This window comes from Equus asinus, unplaced genomic scaffold, assembly GCF_041296235.1.
Source record: "Equus asinus isolate D_3611 breed Donkey unplaced genomic scaffold, EquAss-T2T_v2 contig_33, whole genome shotgun sequence".
NCBI lineage: Eukaryota > Metazoa > Chordata > Mammalia > Perissodactyla > Equidae > Equus > Equus asinus.
The window spans coordinates 28,809-43,852 of NW_027224994.1; the positions used below are offsets into that span (position 1 = coordinate 28,809).

Consider the following 15,044-nt stretch of genomic DNA (forward strand, 5'->3'; position numbering starts at 1 on the left):
GAGCTTTGGGTCCTCTCTCGTCCTGCTTTGACCGGGATGTCCCCATTTTTCCACAGCGAGCGAGTATGGCTCTTGGATTCGGTGGGGAAGACGTGATTTATCTGGAGGACTTTTCCCTTCGGGGGTTCAAAGTCCGTTCTCTGAGGCAAGGCTCCCTCTCTGCCTCCCTGTCCTTCCCATTCGCCTCCCCGGAAGCCAGCTCTCCTCCCGGTTTCCTGGATCCCTTGGCCACGGTCCTCTGTTGCAAACACAGGCAGGTGCAAAGAAGATGCGAAAGGCTGCCCGAGCCACGCGAACGGAAAGCTGAAGCCAGGGAGCCAGGAAGGGCTGGCTGCTGAGGGAGGACGTGTCCTGTCAGGAGGCTTTTCAACTCCCTCTGACAGATGCGGCCTGGAGGGGCGGGGCCCGGCCGGGGCCCTGGGGTGGTAGGGGTCGGGTGTGAGGGGGTGGGTGGGGAGGCGGGGGGAGGCGGGAAGAGAGGGAGGCCCCCGAGTGAGGGGACACCAAAAGCCTCAGCCATCAAGACTCCTCGTCTTTGCATCCAGCGTTCTCAAACTCAAAACGAACGCAAGCTCATCCACCAGGAGCAACGTAGCAGCGTTTCCAAGCGAGGCAGGACCGCCCGAAGGCGAAAGCAGAATGGGATCCTAGTCAGGTGGAGCTTGAAACTCAGACCCACCCACCCCCCTACCCCCCCCCCCACCACCACCACCTCCCCCCCTCCCCCCCACCCCGGGAAGGGGGCTTCTGGAAGGAAAAGCGAGACAAACTGACAGGGACAAACTTAGGTCGGGAAAGGAGTGTTGATTGTGAATGAGCCTCTCAAGGACAAGCAAGCGGGTACCAGGTTTTAGAAGATGACCTGCAGCGGCAGAGACGCCAGCAAAGGCAGAAGCCATCCCGTCTTGGGTGAGGTGCCCGAGACGCTCCTCTCTAACCCAGTCCGCCCTGTCCTTGGAGAAGCGGGCGGTGTCTGGAAAAGCCTGACCAGGTGCCTTTCCTCGGTGGGCGGGGCTGGTCGCTTTGGGACCCGTTTGGGCCTCCCGGCACCGCCGTGGAATCCGTTCCACCTGACAGGACGACTCTACCCGGCGGCTGGGGCGGCGGGGGCGGGGCGCCGAGGGAAGGGCTGGGGTGTCACCGGAGCGGGAGCCGAGCGGGTGGGAAGAGGCCGAGGCCAGAGGGAGCCGGCCGGCGGCGTGTGCGGCGTCGGGGTCCCGGTCCCGGTCCCGGTCCCGGTCCCGCCGGGCTGGCCCCGATTGGCCCTGGGTTCGGGTGGGGCCGCGAGCTGGAAGGGTTGGGCTGTGGCGGGGAGGGGTTGGGCCCTGCCCATGGGCGGCGCCGGCGGGCCCGCGGTGCGGAGGGGGGCGGGAGGGGAGGGGGAGGGTGGGGGGGGTCGGGCTGGCTGGAGGGGTGGGGGGCGTCCGCGGAGGACGGAGGCCGGAGGCCGCAGGACGGAGGAGGGGCGGCAGGAGCGCGGAGGGAGCCGCGCCCGGCCGGCGGCAAAAGGCGAGGGAGGCAAAAGCCTACAGCACCCGGTATTCCCAGGCGGTCTCCCATCCAAGTACTAACCAGGCCCGACCCTGCTTAGCTTCCGAGATCAGACGAGATCGGGCGCGTTCAGGGTGGTATGGCCGTAGACGCTGGCGCCTGCCGCCGGCGCCCCTAAGAAGCCGCGCCGCGTCGCCCGGCCCGCGGCTCGCGCGCGCCCAGGCCTCTGTGACGCGCACCCGCCGCCGGCGCCCCCTGCGCCCGCGCCCGGCCTGCCGCCTTCCTCCCGCTGCTGCCTCCCGCCGCGGCCGCCTCGGGCGCGGCCAGCGGGCCAGCCAAACCCTGCGCTGCCCCGCCCTGCTGCCCTCCCAGGGCGCGGAGGCCTGGAGCAGCCCGGGGTGCGAGGAGGCGGGGCGGGGCGGGCGGCGGTGGGAAACGAGGGGTGGTGGGGGCGGCGGTGGGGGCGGGGATGGGGGCGGGGCGCCTGGCTGGGCGCTCTCCCCTCGCGGCCCGGGAACACTCCAGGCCGCCCTGGCCGCTCGGATCCGGCGATGGGTCGCAGGAGATGCGGCTGCTGGGAGGGGGGTGGCGCGGGGCACTTGGCCCGAGGCGTCGGGGCGTCGGGCCGCCGGGCCCGTGCTCCTCTGAGTCCCCTCCGGCCCGAGGGGCCTCCCAGCGGGAGCCCTGACCTCTGCGGCGCCGGCCGGGCCCCGACTTGCCCAAACCCAGGCGGAGCCACCGGCGCGACCAGAGGGCGTCAGCGGAAGCCCGCCGCGCTGCCCCTGAGGGAGCGGGGAGGCGGGGCGGCCACACTTCCCCCCCGCCAGCGCCGCCCAGGAGACCGGCACCCCGCCCCCAACCCGCCCCTCGCGGGGACCCTGGACAGCTCCTGCTGGCGCCAGCCCAGAGACCCAGAGACAGAGACAGAGACAGAGACACGGAGAAACAGAGAAACGGCGACACGGAGAGGATCCAAGACACGGACCTAGACAGACACCCACCCTGACCCAGAGAGGCTCTGCCCAAGAGCTCGCTTCCCCCCCAGGAGGGCGGTGGTGCTGGAGCTGGGCCCGGGCCAGGAGGCAGGGGCCCCGGGGCTGGCGATCACCCCTGGGGCCCTAGGCCGCGCAGACAGGCTCTCAGGAGTCCCGGGCTCCCGGCATCGCTGCCCCGCCATCGCCCAGGAACCACAGGCAGGCACCGGAGCTCGCTGGCGCGCTCTGTCTGCGCTTGCGTGTGCGTGTGCTTGTGCGGGTTGTGCGAGTGGGTGTGTAGGCGTGTGTGTGTGTGTGTGTGTGTGTGTGCGCGCGCGCGCGCGCGCGCCTGTGTGTCTGTGTGCCTGTGTGTGTGTGTGCGTCCGGGTTTGTGTGTTCCTTTCTCTCCGCTTCTTCGCTCTGGCTCTTTTCCTCTTTCTGCCGGGCACCCCCGACCTTACTGAGTTGATAGAAGGAGCAGGCAGAAAAGTCAGGGCCCAGAGAACTTGGCACGAGAAAGCAGCTCCATCTACCAGACATGTAGAAGCCCCTCCCCGACGACCGACCGCAGCGTCCCCGTTCTGCTCAAGTGCCGCTGGGGACGTTGCCCGGGATCTCCCGCCCGCTAGGTCACCGACGAAGGCGCCTCCGTCTTCCCAAGAGCGCGCTCGCGCCCAGGACGGAGGGAGGAGCAGCACGGTGTGATGACGGGGAGGAAGAGTCGCGTCCGAAGGCCCGTCGGTGCCTGCCGACGTCCCGGCTCTCCCTGTCTCGAGACCTCTGGGCTTCAGGGTTCTGTGCCGCAAGGCTTTCCCGCCGCACCCCCCGGGACCCAGGGCGCGCTGTGTGCGCTGCCCGTCTCCAGCGTTTGGGCCCTGTGGGCCTTCTTGCGTCCCACTGGAAAGGGGACCCTGGGACGGAGAGAAGATGGGCAGGGGGCGGGCTTCGGCAAAGAGAGCGACGGCCATCCACAGACGTCCGACGAGGCCCTCCGGGGCGCCAAGCTCTCCATTTTCCACGGCACGTGTCCTCGTCAGGTTCTGCCACCTCTGGCCGGCATGCGTAGGCACACCGCTGGTCTTGCGGCCCCAGAGGCGAGGAGGCGAACGCCCCGGAGGCCGAGATTGGCACCCGCGTTCTCGGCTGCTGGGTGGCCAGCACCTAGGAGAGTGTCTGGCCGGAAGCAGCCAGGCGATCGATCCCTGGGTGCTGGATGAGCCTCGGCGGCAAGAAGTAGGCTCGTGGGGAAGGACGGCGGCCGAGGCCCGGGCCCCCACCGAGGCCGCGCTCCGTGCTGAGCGGTCTGCTCCGTATTTCCCGCTTGCGTTCTCACCAGCACTCGCCCCCGCAAGGAGGCACGAACGCCAGGACCCCCTCGCACCAGAGGAGGAAAGCGCAGCTCAGGGAGGGCACGTCACTCGCGGGAGACGGCGCCCCTTGGGTTTCAGCTCAGGACTTCGGTCTCCCGAGCCTGCGTTTCGGGGCAAGGCTCCGGTCCCGCGCTCCGGGAAACTGACAGGGACGCAGTCCCGCTTCTCCCCGCAGAAGGTGCTCCTCGGAGATCAGATCCGGGGACCCGTCAGAACCACCCCGGGCACGAGCTGGCAGGGAGCGACGCGCACCGCACCCCCCCCCTCCCCCATCCCGCAGCCCGCAGCCCGCAGCCCGAGGAAGCGAGGAGCAGGCGAGAGAGGCGCTGGGTTGGCAGGAGGGGAAACGGGGCCGGCAGGAGAAGCGAACCGCGAAGAGACTCCCTCCCAGGACGACGATGGCTGAACGGGGAGAGGAGGGAGCTTTGGGTCCTCTCTCGTCCTGCTTTGACCGGGATGTCCCCATTTTTCCACAGCGAGCGAGTATGGCTCTTGGATTCGGTGGGGAAGACGTGATTTATCTGGAGGACTTTTCCCTTCGGGGGTTCAAAGTCCGTTCTCTGAGGCAAGGCTCCCTCTCTGCCTCCCTGTCCTTCCCATTCGCCTCCCCGGAAGCCAGCTCTCCTCCCGGTTTCCTGGATCCCTTGGCCACGGTCCTCTGTTGCAAACACAGGCAGGTGCAAAGAAGATGCGAAAGGCTGCCCGAGCCACGCGAACGGAAAGCTGAAGCCAGGGAGCCAGGAAGGGCTGGCTGCTGAGGGAGGACGTGTCCTGTCAGGAGGCTTTTCAACTCCCTCTGACAGATGCGGCCTGGAGGGGCGGGGCCCGGCCGGGGCCCTGGGGTGGTAGGGGTCGGGTGTGAGGGGGTGGGTGGGGAGGCGGGGGGAGGCGGGAAGAGAGGGAGGCCCCCGAGTGAGGGGACACCAAAAGCCTCAGCCATCAAGACTCCTCGTCTTTGCATCCAGCGTTCTCAAACTCAAAACGAACGCAAGCTCATCCACCAGGAGCAACGTAGCAGCGTTTCCAAGCGAGGCAGGACCGCCCGAAGGCGAAAGCAGAATGGGATCCTAGTCAGGTGGAGCTTGAAACTCAGACCCACCCACCCCCCTACCCCCCCCCCCACCACCACCACCTCCCCCCCTCCCCCCCACCCCGGGAAGGGGGCTTCTGGAAGGAAAAGCGAGACAAACTGACAGGGACAAACTTAGGTCGGGAAAGGAGTGTTGATTGTGAATGAGCCTCTCAAGGACAAGCAAGCGGGTACCAGGTTTTAGAAGATGACCTGCAGCGGCAGAGACGCCAGCAAAGGCAGAAGCCATCCCGTCTTGGGTGAGGTGCCCGAGACGCTCCTCTCTAACCCAGTCCGCCCTGTCCTTGGAGAAGCGGGCGGTGTCTGGAAAAGCCTGACCAGGTGCCTTTCCTCGGTGGGCGGGGCTGGTCGCTTTGGGACCCGTTTGGGCCTCCCGGCACCGCCGTGGAATCCGTTCCACCTGACAGGACGACTCTACCCGGCGGCTGGGGCGGCGGGGGCGGGGCGCCGAGGGAAGGGCTGGGGTGTCACCGGAGCGGGAGCCGAGCGGGTGGGAAGAGGCCGAGGCCAGAGGGAGCCGGCCGGCGGCGTGTGCGGCGTCGGGGTCCCGGTCCCGGTCCCGGTCCCGGTCCCGCCGGGCTGGCCCCGATTGGCCCTGGGTTCGGGTGGGGCCGCGAGCTGGAAGGGTTGGGCTGTGGCGGGGAGGGGTTGGGCCCTGCCCATGGGCGGCGCCGGCGGGCCCGCGGTGCGGAGGGGGGCGGGAGGGGAGGGGGAGGGTGGGGGGGGTCGGGCTGGCTGGAGGGGTGGGGGGCGTCCGCGGAGGACGGAGGCCGGAGGCCGCAGGACGGAGGAGGGGCGGCAGGAGCGCGGAGGGAGCCGCGCCCGGCCGGCGGCAAAAGGCGAGGGAGGCAAAAGCCTACAGCACCCGGTATTCCCAGGCGGTCTCCCATCCAAGTACTAACCAGGCCCGACCCTGCTTAGCTTCCGAGATCAGACGAGATCGGGCGCGTTCAGGGTGGTATGGCCGTAGACGCTGGCGCCTGCCGCCGGCGCCCCTAAGAAGCCGCGCCGCGTCGCCCGGCCCGCGGCTCGCGCGCGCCCAGGCCTCTGTGACGCGCACCCGCCGCCGGCGCCCCCTGCGCCCGCGCCCGGCCTGCCGCCTTCCTCCCGCTGCTGCCTCCCGCCGCGGCCGCCTCGGGCGCGGCCAGCGGGCCAGCCAAACCCTGCGCTGCCCCGCCCTGCTGCCCTCCCAGGGCGCGGAGGCCTGGAGCAGCCCGGGGTGCGAGGAGGCGGGGCGGGGCGGGCGGCGGTGGGAAACGAGGGGTGGTGGGGGCGGCGGTGGGGGCGGGGATGGGGGCGGGGCGCCTGGCTGGGCGCTCTCCCCTCGCGGCCCGGGAACACTCCAGGCCGCCCTGGCCGCTCGGATCCGGCGATGGGTCGCAGGAGATGCGGCTGCTGGGAGGGGGGTGGCGCGGGGCACTTGGCCCGAGGCGTCGGGGCGTCGGGCCGCCGGGCCCGTGCTCCTCTGAGTCCCCTCCGGCCCGAGGGGCCTCCCAGCGGGAGCCCTGACCTCTGCGGCGCCGGCCGGGCCCCGACTTGCCCAAACCCAGGCGGAGCCACCGGCGCGACCAGAGGGCGTCAGCGGAAGCCCGCCGCGCTGCCCCTGAGGGAGCGGGGAGGCGGGGCGGCCACACTTCCCCCCCGCCAGCGCCGCCCAGGAGACCGGCACCCCGCCCCCAACCCGCCCCTCGCGGGGACCCTGGACAGCTCCTGCTGGCGCCAGCCCAGAGACCCAGAGACAGAGACAGAGACAGAGACACGGAGAAACAGAGAAACGGCGACACGGAGAGGATCCAAGACACGGACCTAGACAGACACCCACCCTGACCCAGAGAGGCTCTGCCCAAGAGCTCGCTTCCCCCCCAGGAGGGCGGTGGTGCTGGAGCTGGGCCCGGGCCAGGAGGCAGGGGCCCCGGGGCTGGCGATCACCCCTGGGGCCCTAGGCCGCGCAGACAGGCTCTCAGGAGTCCCGGGCTCCCGGCATCGCTGCCCCGCCATCGCCCAGGAACCACAGGCAGGCACCGGAGCTCGCTGGCGCGCTCTGTCTGCGCTTGCGTGTGCGTGTGCTTGTGCGGGTTGTGCGAGTGGGTGTGTAGGCGTGTGTGTGTGTGTGTGTGTGTGTGTGCGCGCGCGCGCGCGCGCGCCTGTGTGTCTGTGTGCCTGTGTGTGTGTGTGCGTCCGGGTTTGTGTGTTCCTTTCTCTCCGCTTCTTCGCTCTGGCTCTTTTCCTCTTTCTGCCGGGCACCCCCGACCTTACTGAGTTGATAGAAGGAGCAGGCAGAAAAGTCAGGGCCCAGAGAACTTGGCACGAGAAAGCAGCTCCATCTACCAGACATGTAGAAGCCCCTCCCCGACGACCGACCGCAGCGTCCCCGTTCTGCTCAAGTGCCGCTGGGGACGTTGCCCGGGATCTCCCGCCCGCTAGGTCACCGACGAAGGCGCCTCCGTCTTCCCAAGAGCGCGCTCGCGCCCAGGACGGAGGGAGGAGCAGCACGGTGTGATGACGGGGAGGAAGAGTCGCGTCCGAAGGCCCGTCGGTGCCTGCCGACGTCCCGGCTCTCCCTGTCTCGAGACCTCTGGGCTTCAGGGTTCTGTGCCGCAAGGCTTTCCCGCCGCACCCCCCGGGACCCAGGGCGCGCTGTGTGCGCTGCCCGTCTCCAGCGTTTGGGCCCTGTGGGCCTTCTTGCGTCCCACTGGAAAGGGGACCCTGGGACGGAGAGAAGATGGGCAGGGGGCGGGCTTCGGCAAAGAGAGCGACGGCCATCCACAGACGTCCGACGAGGCCCTCCGGGGCGCCAAGCTCTCCATTTTCCACGGCACGTGTCCTCGTCAGGTTCTGCCACCTCTGGCCGGCATGCGTAGGCACACCGCTGGTCTTGCGGCCCCAGAGGCGAGGAGGCGAACGCCCCGGAGGCCGAGATTGGCACCCGCGTTCTCGGCTGCTGGGTGGCCAGCACCTAGGAGAGTGTCTGGCCGGAAGCAGCCAGGCGATCGATCCCTGGGTGCTGGATGAGCCTCGGCGGCAAGAAGTAGGCTCGTGGGGAAGGACGGCGGCCGAGGCCCGGGCCCCCACCGAGGCCGCGCTCCGTGCTGAGCGGTCTGCTCCGTATTTCCCGCTTGCGTTCTCACCAGCACTCGCCCCCGCAAGGAGGCACGAACGCCAGGACCCCCTCGCACCAGAGGAGGAAAGCGCAGCTCAGGGAGGGCACGTCACTCGCGGGAGACGGCGCCCCTTGGGTTTCAGCTCAGGACTTCGGTCTCCCGAGCCTGCGTTTCGGGGCAAGGCTCCGGTCCCGCGCTCCGGGAAACTGACAGGGACGCAGTCCCGCTTCTCCCCGCAGAAGGTGCTCCTCGGAGATCAGATCCGGGGACCCGTCAGAACCACCCCGGGCACGAGCTGGCAGGGAGCGACGCGCACCGCACCCCCCCCCTCCCCCATCCCGCAGCCCGCAGCCCGCAGCCCGAGGAAGCGAGGAGCAGGCGAGAGAGGCGCTGGGTTGGCAGGAGGGGAAACGGGGCCGGCAGGAGAAGCGAACCGCGAAGAGACTCCCTCCCAGGACGACGATGGCTGAACGGGGAGAGGAGGGAGCTTTGGGTCCTCTCTCGTCCTGCTTTGACCGGGATGTCCCCATTTTTCCACAGCGAGCGAGTATGGCTCTTGGATTCGGTGGGGAAGACGTGATTTATCTGGAGGACTTTTCCCTTCGGGGGTTCAAAGTCCGTTCTCTGAGGCAAGGCTCCCTCTCTGCCTCCCTGTCCTTCCCATTCGCCTCCCCGGAAGCCAGCTCTCCTCCCGGTTTCCTGGATCCCTTGGCCACGGTCCTCTGTTGCAAACACAGGCAGGTGCAAAGAAGATGCGAAAGGCTGCCCGAGCCACGCGAACGGAAAGCTGAAGCCAGGGAGCCAGGAAGGGCTGGCTGCTGAGGGAGGACGTGTCCTGTCAGGAGGCTTTTCAACTCCCTCTGACAGATGCGGCCTGGAGGGGCGGGGCCCGGCCGGGGCCCTGGGGTGGTAGGGGTCGGGTGTGAGGGGGTGGGTGGGGAGGCGGGGGGAGGCGGGAAGAGAGGGAGGCCCCCGAGTGAGGGGACACCAAAAGCCTCAGCCATCAAGACTCCTCGTCTTTGCATCCAGCGTTCTCAAACTCAAAACGAACGCAAGCTCATCCACCAGGAGCAACGTAGCAGCGTTTCCAAGCGAGGCAGGACCGCCCGAAGGCGAAAGCAGAATGGGATCCTAGTCAGGTGGAGCTTGAAACTCAGACCCACCCACCCCCCTACCCCCCCCCCCACCACCACCACCTCCCCCCCTCCCCCCCACCCCGGGAAGGGGGCTTCTGGAAGGAAAAGCGAGACAAACTGACAGGGACAAACTTAGGTCGGGAAAGGAGTGTTGATTGTGAATGAGCCTCTCAAGGACAAGCAAGCGGGTACCAGGTTTTAGAAGATGACCTGCAGCGGCAGAGACGCCAGCAAAGGCAGAAGCCATCCCGTCTTGGGTGAGGTGCCCGAGACGCTCCTCTCTAACCCAGTCCGCCCTGTCCTTGGAGAAGCGGGCGGTGTCTGGAAAAGCCTGACCAGGTGCCTTTCCTCGGTGGGCGGGGCTGGTCGCTTTGGGACCCGTTTGGGCCTCCCGGCACCGCCGTGGAATCCGTTCCACCTGACAGGACGACTCTACCCGGCGGCTGGGGCGGCGGGGGCGGGGCGCCGAGGGAAGGGCTGGGGTGTCACCGGAGCGGGAGCCGAGCGGGTGGGAAGAGGCCGAGGCCAGAGGGAGCCGGCCGGCGGCGTGTGCGGCGTCGGGGTCCCGGTCCCGGTCCCGGTCCCGGTCCCGCCGGGCTGGCCCCGATTGGCCCTGGGTTCGGGTGGGGCCGCGAGCTGGAAGGGTTGGGCTGTGGCGGGGAGGGGTTGGGCCCTGCCCATGGGCGGCGCCGGCGGGCCCGCGGTGCGGAGGGGGGCGGGAGGGGAGGGGGAGGGTGGGGGGGGTCGGGCTGGCTGGAGGGGTGGGGGGCGTCCGCGGAGGACGGAGGCCGGAGGCCGCAGGACGGAGGAGGGGCGGCAGGAGCGCGGAGGGAGCCGCGCCCGGCCGGCGGCAAAAGGCGAGGGAGGCAAAAGCCTACAGCACCCGGTATTCCCAGGCGGTCTCCCATCCAAGTACTAACCAGGCCCGACCCTGCTTAGCTTCCGAGATCAGACGAGATCGGGCGCGTTCAGGGTGGTATGGCCGTAGACGCTGGCGCCTGCCGCCGGCGCCCCTAAGAAGCCGCGCCGCGTCGCCCGGCCCGCGGCTCGCGCGCGCCCAGGCCTCTGTGACGCGCACCCGCCGCCGGCGCCCCCTGCGCCCGCGCCCGGCCTGCCGCCTTCCTCCCGCTGCTGCCTCCCGCCGCGGCCGCCTCGGGCGCGGCCAGCGGGCCAGCCAAACCCTGCGCTGCCCCGCCCTGCTGCCCTCCCAGGGCGCGGAGGCCTGGAGCAGCCCGGGGTGCGAGGAGGCGGGGCGGGGCGGGCGGCGGTGGGAAACGAGGGGTGGTGGGGGCGGCGGTGGGGGCGGGGATGGGGGCGGGGCGCCTGGCTGGGCGCTCTCCCCTCGCGGCCCGGGAACACTCCAGGCCGCCCTGGCCGCTCGGATCCGGCGATGGGTCGCAGGAGATGCGGCTGCTGGGAGGGGGGTGGCGCGGGGCACTTGGCCCGAGGCGTCGGGGCGTCGGGCCGCCGGGCCCGTGCTCCTCTGAGTCCCCTCCGGCCCGAGGGGCCTCCCAGCGGGAGCCCTGACCTCTGCGGCGCCGGCCGGGCCCCGACTTGCCCAAACCCAGGCGGAGCCACCGGCGCGACCAGAGGGCGTCAGCGGAAGCCCGCCGCGCTGCCCCTGAGGGAGCGGGGAGGCGGGGCGGCCACACTTCCCCCCGCCAGCGCCGCCCAGGAGACCGGCACCCCGCCCCCAACCCGCCCCTCGCGGGGACCCTGGACAGCTCCTGCTGGCGCCAGCCCAGAGACCCAGAGACAGAGACAGAGACAGAGACACGGAGAAACAGAGAAACGGCGACACGGAGAGGATCCAAGACACGGACCTAGACAGACACCCACCCTGACCCAGAGAGGCTCTGCCCAAGAGCTCGCTTCCCCCCCAGGAGGGCGGTGGTGCTGGAGCTGGGCCCGGGCCAGGAGGCAGGGGCCCCGGGGCTGGCGATCACCCCTGGGGCCCTAGGCCGCGCAGACAGGCTCTCAGGAGTCCCGGGCTCCCGGCATCGCTGCCCCGCCATCGCCCAGGAACCACAGGCAGGCACCGGAGCTCGCTGGCGCGCTCTGTCTGCGCTTGCGTGTGCGTGTGCTTGTGCGGGTTGTGCGAGTGGGTGTGTAGGCGTGTGTGTGTGTGTGTGTGTGTGTGTGCGCGCGCGCGCGCGCGCGCCTGTGTGTCTGTGTGCCTGTGTGTGTGTGTGCGTCCGGGTTTGTGTGTTCCTTTCTCTCCGCTTCTTCGCTCTGGCTCTTTTCCTCTTTCTGCCGGGCACCCCCGACCTTACTGAGTTGATAGAAGGAGCAGGCAGAAAAGTCAGGGCCCAGAGAACTTGGCACGAGAAAGCAGCTCCATCTACCAGACATGTAGAAGCCCCTCCCCGACGACCGACCGCAGCGTCCCCGTTCTGCTCAAGTGCCGCTGGGGACGTTGCCCGGGATCTCCCGCCCGCTAGGTCACCGACGAAGGCGCCTCCGTCTTCCCAAGAGCGCGCTCGCGCCCAGGACGGAGGGAGGAGCAGCACGGTGTGATGACGGGGAGGAAGAGTCGCGTCCGAAGGCCCGTCGGTGCCTGCCGACGTCCCGGCTCTCCCTGTCTCGAGACCTCTGGGCTTCAGGGTTCTGTGCCGCAAGGCTTTCCCGCCGCACCCCCCGGGACCCAGGGCGCGCTGTGTGCGCTGCCCGTCTCCAGCGTTTGGGCCCTGTGGGCCTTCTTGCGTCCCACTGGAAAGGGGACCCTGGGACGGAGAGAAGATGGGCAGGGGGCGGGCTTCGGCAAAGAGAGCGACGGCCATCCACAGACGTCCGACGAGGCCCTCCGGGGCGCCAAGCTCTCCATTTTCCACGGCACGTGTCCTCGTCAGGTTCTGCCACCTCTGGCCGGCATGCGTAGGCACACCGCTGGTCTTGCGGCCCCAGAGGCGAGGAGGCGAACGCCCCGGAGGCCGAGATTGGCACCCGCGTTCTCGGCTGCTGGGTGGCCAGCACCTAGGAGAGTGTCTGGCCGGAAGCAGCCAGGCGATCGATCCCTGGGTGCTGGATGAGCCTCGGCGGCAAGAAGTAGGCTCGTGGGGAAGGACGGCGGCCGAGGCCCGGGCCCCCACCGAGGCCGCGCTCCGTGCTGAGCGGTCTGCTCCGTATTTCCCGCTTGCGTTCTCACCAGCACTCGCCCCCGCAAGGAGGCACGAACGCCAGGACCCCCTCGCACCAGAGGAGGAAAGCGCAGCTCAGGGAGGGCACGTCACTCGCGGGAGACGGCGCCCCTTGGGTTTCAGCTCAGGACTTCGGTCTCCCGAGCCTGCGTTTCGGGGCAAGGCTCCGGTCCCGCGCTCCGGGAAACTGACAGGGACGCAGTCCCGCTTCTCCCCGCAGAAGGTGCTCCTCGGAGATCAGATCCGGGGACCCGTCAGAACCACCCCGGGCACGAGCTGGCAGGGAGCGACGCGCACCGCACCCCCCCCCTCCCCCATCCCGCAGCCCGCAGCCCGCAGCCCGAGGAAGCGAGGAGCAGGCGAGAGAGGCGCTGGGTTGGCAGGAGGGGAAACGGGGCCGGCAGGAGAAGCGAACCGCGAAGAGACTCCCTCCCAGGACGACGATGGCTGAACGGGGAGAGGAGGGAGCTTTGGGTCCTCTCTCGTCCTGCTTTGACCGGGATGTCCCCATTTTTCCACAGCGAGCGAGTATGGCTCTTGGATTCGGTGGGGAAGACGTGATTTATCTGGAGGACTTTTCCCTTCGGGGGTTCAAAGTCCGTTCTCTGAGGCAAGGCTCCCTCTCTGCCTCCCTGTCCTTCCCATTCGCCTCCCCGGAAGCCAGCTCTCCTCCCGGTTTCCTGGATCCCTTGGCCACGGTCCTCTGTTGCAAACACAGGCAGGTGCAAAGAAGATGCGAAAGGCTGCCCGAGCCACGCGAACGGAAAGCTGAAGCCAGGGAGCCAGGAAGGGCTGGCTGCTGAGGGAGGACGTGTCCTGTCAGGAGGCTTTTCAACTCCCTCTGACAGATGCGGCCTGGAGGGGCGGGGCCCGGCCGGGGCCCTGGGGTGGTAGGGGTCGGGTGTGAGGGGGTGGGTGGGGAGGCGGGGGGAGGCGGGAAGAGAGGGAGGCCCCCGAGTGAGGGGACACCAAAAGCCTCAGCCATCAAGACTCCTCGTCTTTGCATCCAGCGTTCTCAAACTCAAAACGAACGCAAGCTCATCCACCAGGAGCAACGTAGCAGCGTTTCCAAGCGAGGCAGGACCGCCCGAAGGCGAAAGCAGAATGGGATCCTAGTCAGGTGGAGCTTGAAACTCAGACCCACCCACCCCCCTACCCCCCCCCCCACCACCACCACCTCCCCCCCTCCCCCCCACCCCGGGAAGGGGGCTTCTGGAAGGAAAAGCGAGACAAACTGACAGGGACAAACTTAGGTCGGGAAAGGAGTGTTGATTGTGAATGAGCCTCTCAAGGACAAGCAAGCGGGTACCAGGTTTTAGAAGATGACCTGCAGCGGCAGAGACGCCAGCAAAGGCAGAAGCCATCCCGTCTTGGGTGAGGTGCCCGAGACGCTCCTCTCTAACCCAGTCCGCCCTGTCCTTGGAGAAGCGGGCGGTGTCTGGAAAAGCCTGACCAGGTGCCTTTCCTCGGTGGGCGGGGCTGGTCGCTTTGGGACCCGTTTGGGCCTCCCGGCACCGCCGTGGAATCCGTTCCACCTGACAGGACGACTCTACCCGGCGGCTGGGGCGGCGGGGGCGGGGCGCCGAGGGAAGGGCTGGGGTGTCACCGGAGCGGGAGCCGAGCGGGTGGGAAGAGGCCGAGGCCAGAGGGAGCCGGCCGGCGGCGTGTGCGGCGTCGGGGTCCCGGTCCCGGTCCCGGTCCCGGTCCCGCCGGGCTGGCCCCGATTGGCCCTGGGTTCGGGTGGGGCCGCGAGCTGGAAGGGTTGGGCTGTGGCGGGGAGGGGTTGGGCCCTGCCCATGGGCGGCGCCGGCGGGCCCGCGGTGCGGAGGGGGGCGGGAGGGGAGGGGGAGGGTGGGGGGGGTCGGGCTGGCTGGAGGGGTGGGGGGCGTCCGCGGAGGACGGAGGCCGGAGGCCGCAGGACGGAGGAGGGGCGGCAGGAGCGCGGAGGGAGCCGCGCCCGGCCGGCGGCAAAAGGCGAGGGAGGCAAAAGCCTACAGCACCCGGTATTCCCAGGCGGTCTCCCATCCAAGTACTAACCAGGCCCGACCCTGCTTAGCTTCCGAGATCAGACGAGATCGGGCGCGTTCAGGGTGGTATGGCCGTAGACGCTGGCGCCTGCCGCCGGCGCCCCTAAGAAGCCGCGCCGCGTCGCCCGGCCCGCGGCTCGCGCGCGCCCAGGCCTCTGTGACGCGCACCCGCCGCCGGCGCCCCCTGCGCCCGCGCCCGGCCTGCCGCCTTCCTCCCGCTGCTGCCTCCCGCCGCGGCCGCCTCGGGCGCGGCCAGCGGGCCAGCCAAACCCTGCGCTGCCCCGCCCTGCTGCCCTCCCAGGGCGCGGAGGCCTGGAGCAGCCCGGGGTGCGAGGAGGCGGGGCGGGGCGGGCGGCGGTGGGAAACGAGGGGTGGTGGGGGCGGCGGTGGGGGCGGGGATGGGGGCGGGGCGCCTGGCTGGGCGCTCTCCCCTCGCGGCCCGGGAACACTCCAGGCCGCCCTGGCCGCTCGGATCCGGCGATGGGTCGCAGGAGATGCGGCTGCTGGGAGGGGGGTGGCGCGGGGCACTTGGCCCGAGGCGTCGGGGCGTCGGGCCGCCGGGCCCGTGCTCCTCTGAGTCCCCTCCGGCCCGAGGGGCCTCCCAGCGGGAGCCCTGACCTCTGCGGCGCCGGCCGGGCCCCGACTTGCCCAAACCCAGGCGGAGCCACCGGCGCGACCAGAGGGCGTCAGCGGAAGCCCGCCGCGCTGCCCCTGAGGG

The 15,044-nt window shown here is 70.0% G+C and overlaps 4 non-coding genes across 4 annotated transcripts; all 4 read right to left on the reverse strand.

Annotated features, from left to right (window-relative positions):
• Window positions 1–1,523: 1,523 nt before the first annotated feature.
• On the reverse strand, window positions 1,524–1,642 carry LOC139043702 (5S ribosomal RNA). Its single transcript, XR_011500770.1, has one exon. It is a non-coding gene; the product is annotated as a 5S ribosomal RNA (ribosomal RNA).
• Window positions 1,643–5,778: 4,136 nt separating this feature from the next.
• On the reverse strand, window positions 5,779–5,897 carry LOC139043703 (5S ribosomal RNA). The gene has a single exon (XR_011500771.1). It is a non-coding gene; the product is annotated as a 5S ribosomal RNA (ribosomal RNA).
• A 4,136-nt stretch (window positions 5,898–10,033) lies between these two features.
• LOC139043704 (5S ribosomal RNA) lies at window positions 10,034–10,152 on the reverse strand. Its single transcript, XR_011500772.1, has one exon. It is a non-coding gene; the product is annotated as a 5S ribosomal RNA (ribosomal RNA).
• Window positions 10,153–14,287: 4,135 nt separating this feature from the next.
• Window positions 14,288–14,406, reverse strand: LOC139043705 (5S ribosomal RNA). Its single transcript, XR_011500773.1, has one exon. It is a non-coding gene; the product is annotated as a 5S ribosomal RNA (ribosomal RNA).
• Window positions 14,407–15,044: the final 638 nt, after the last annotated feature.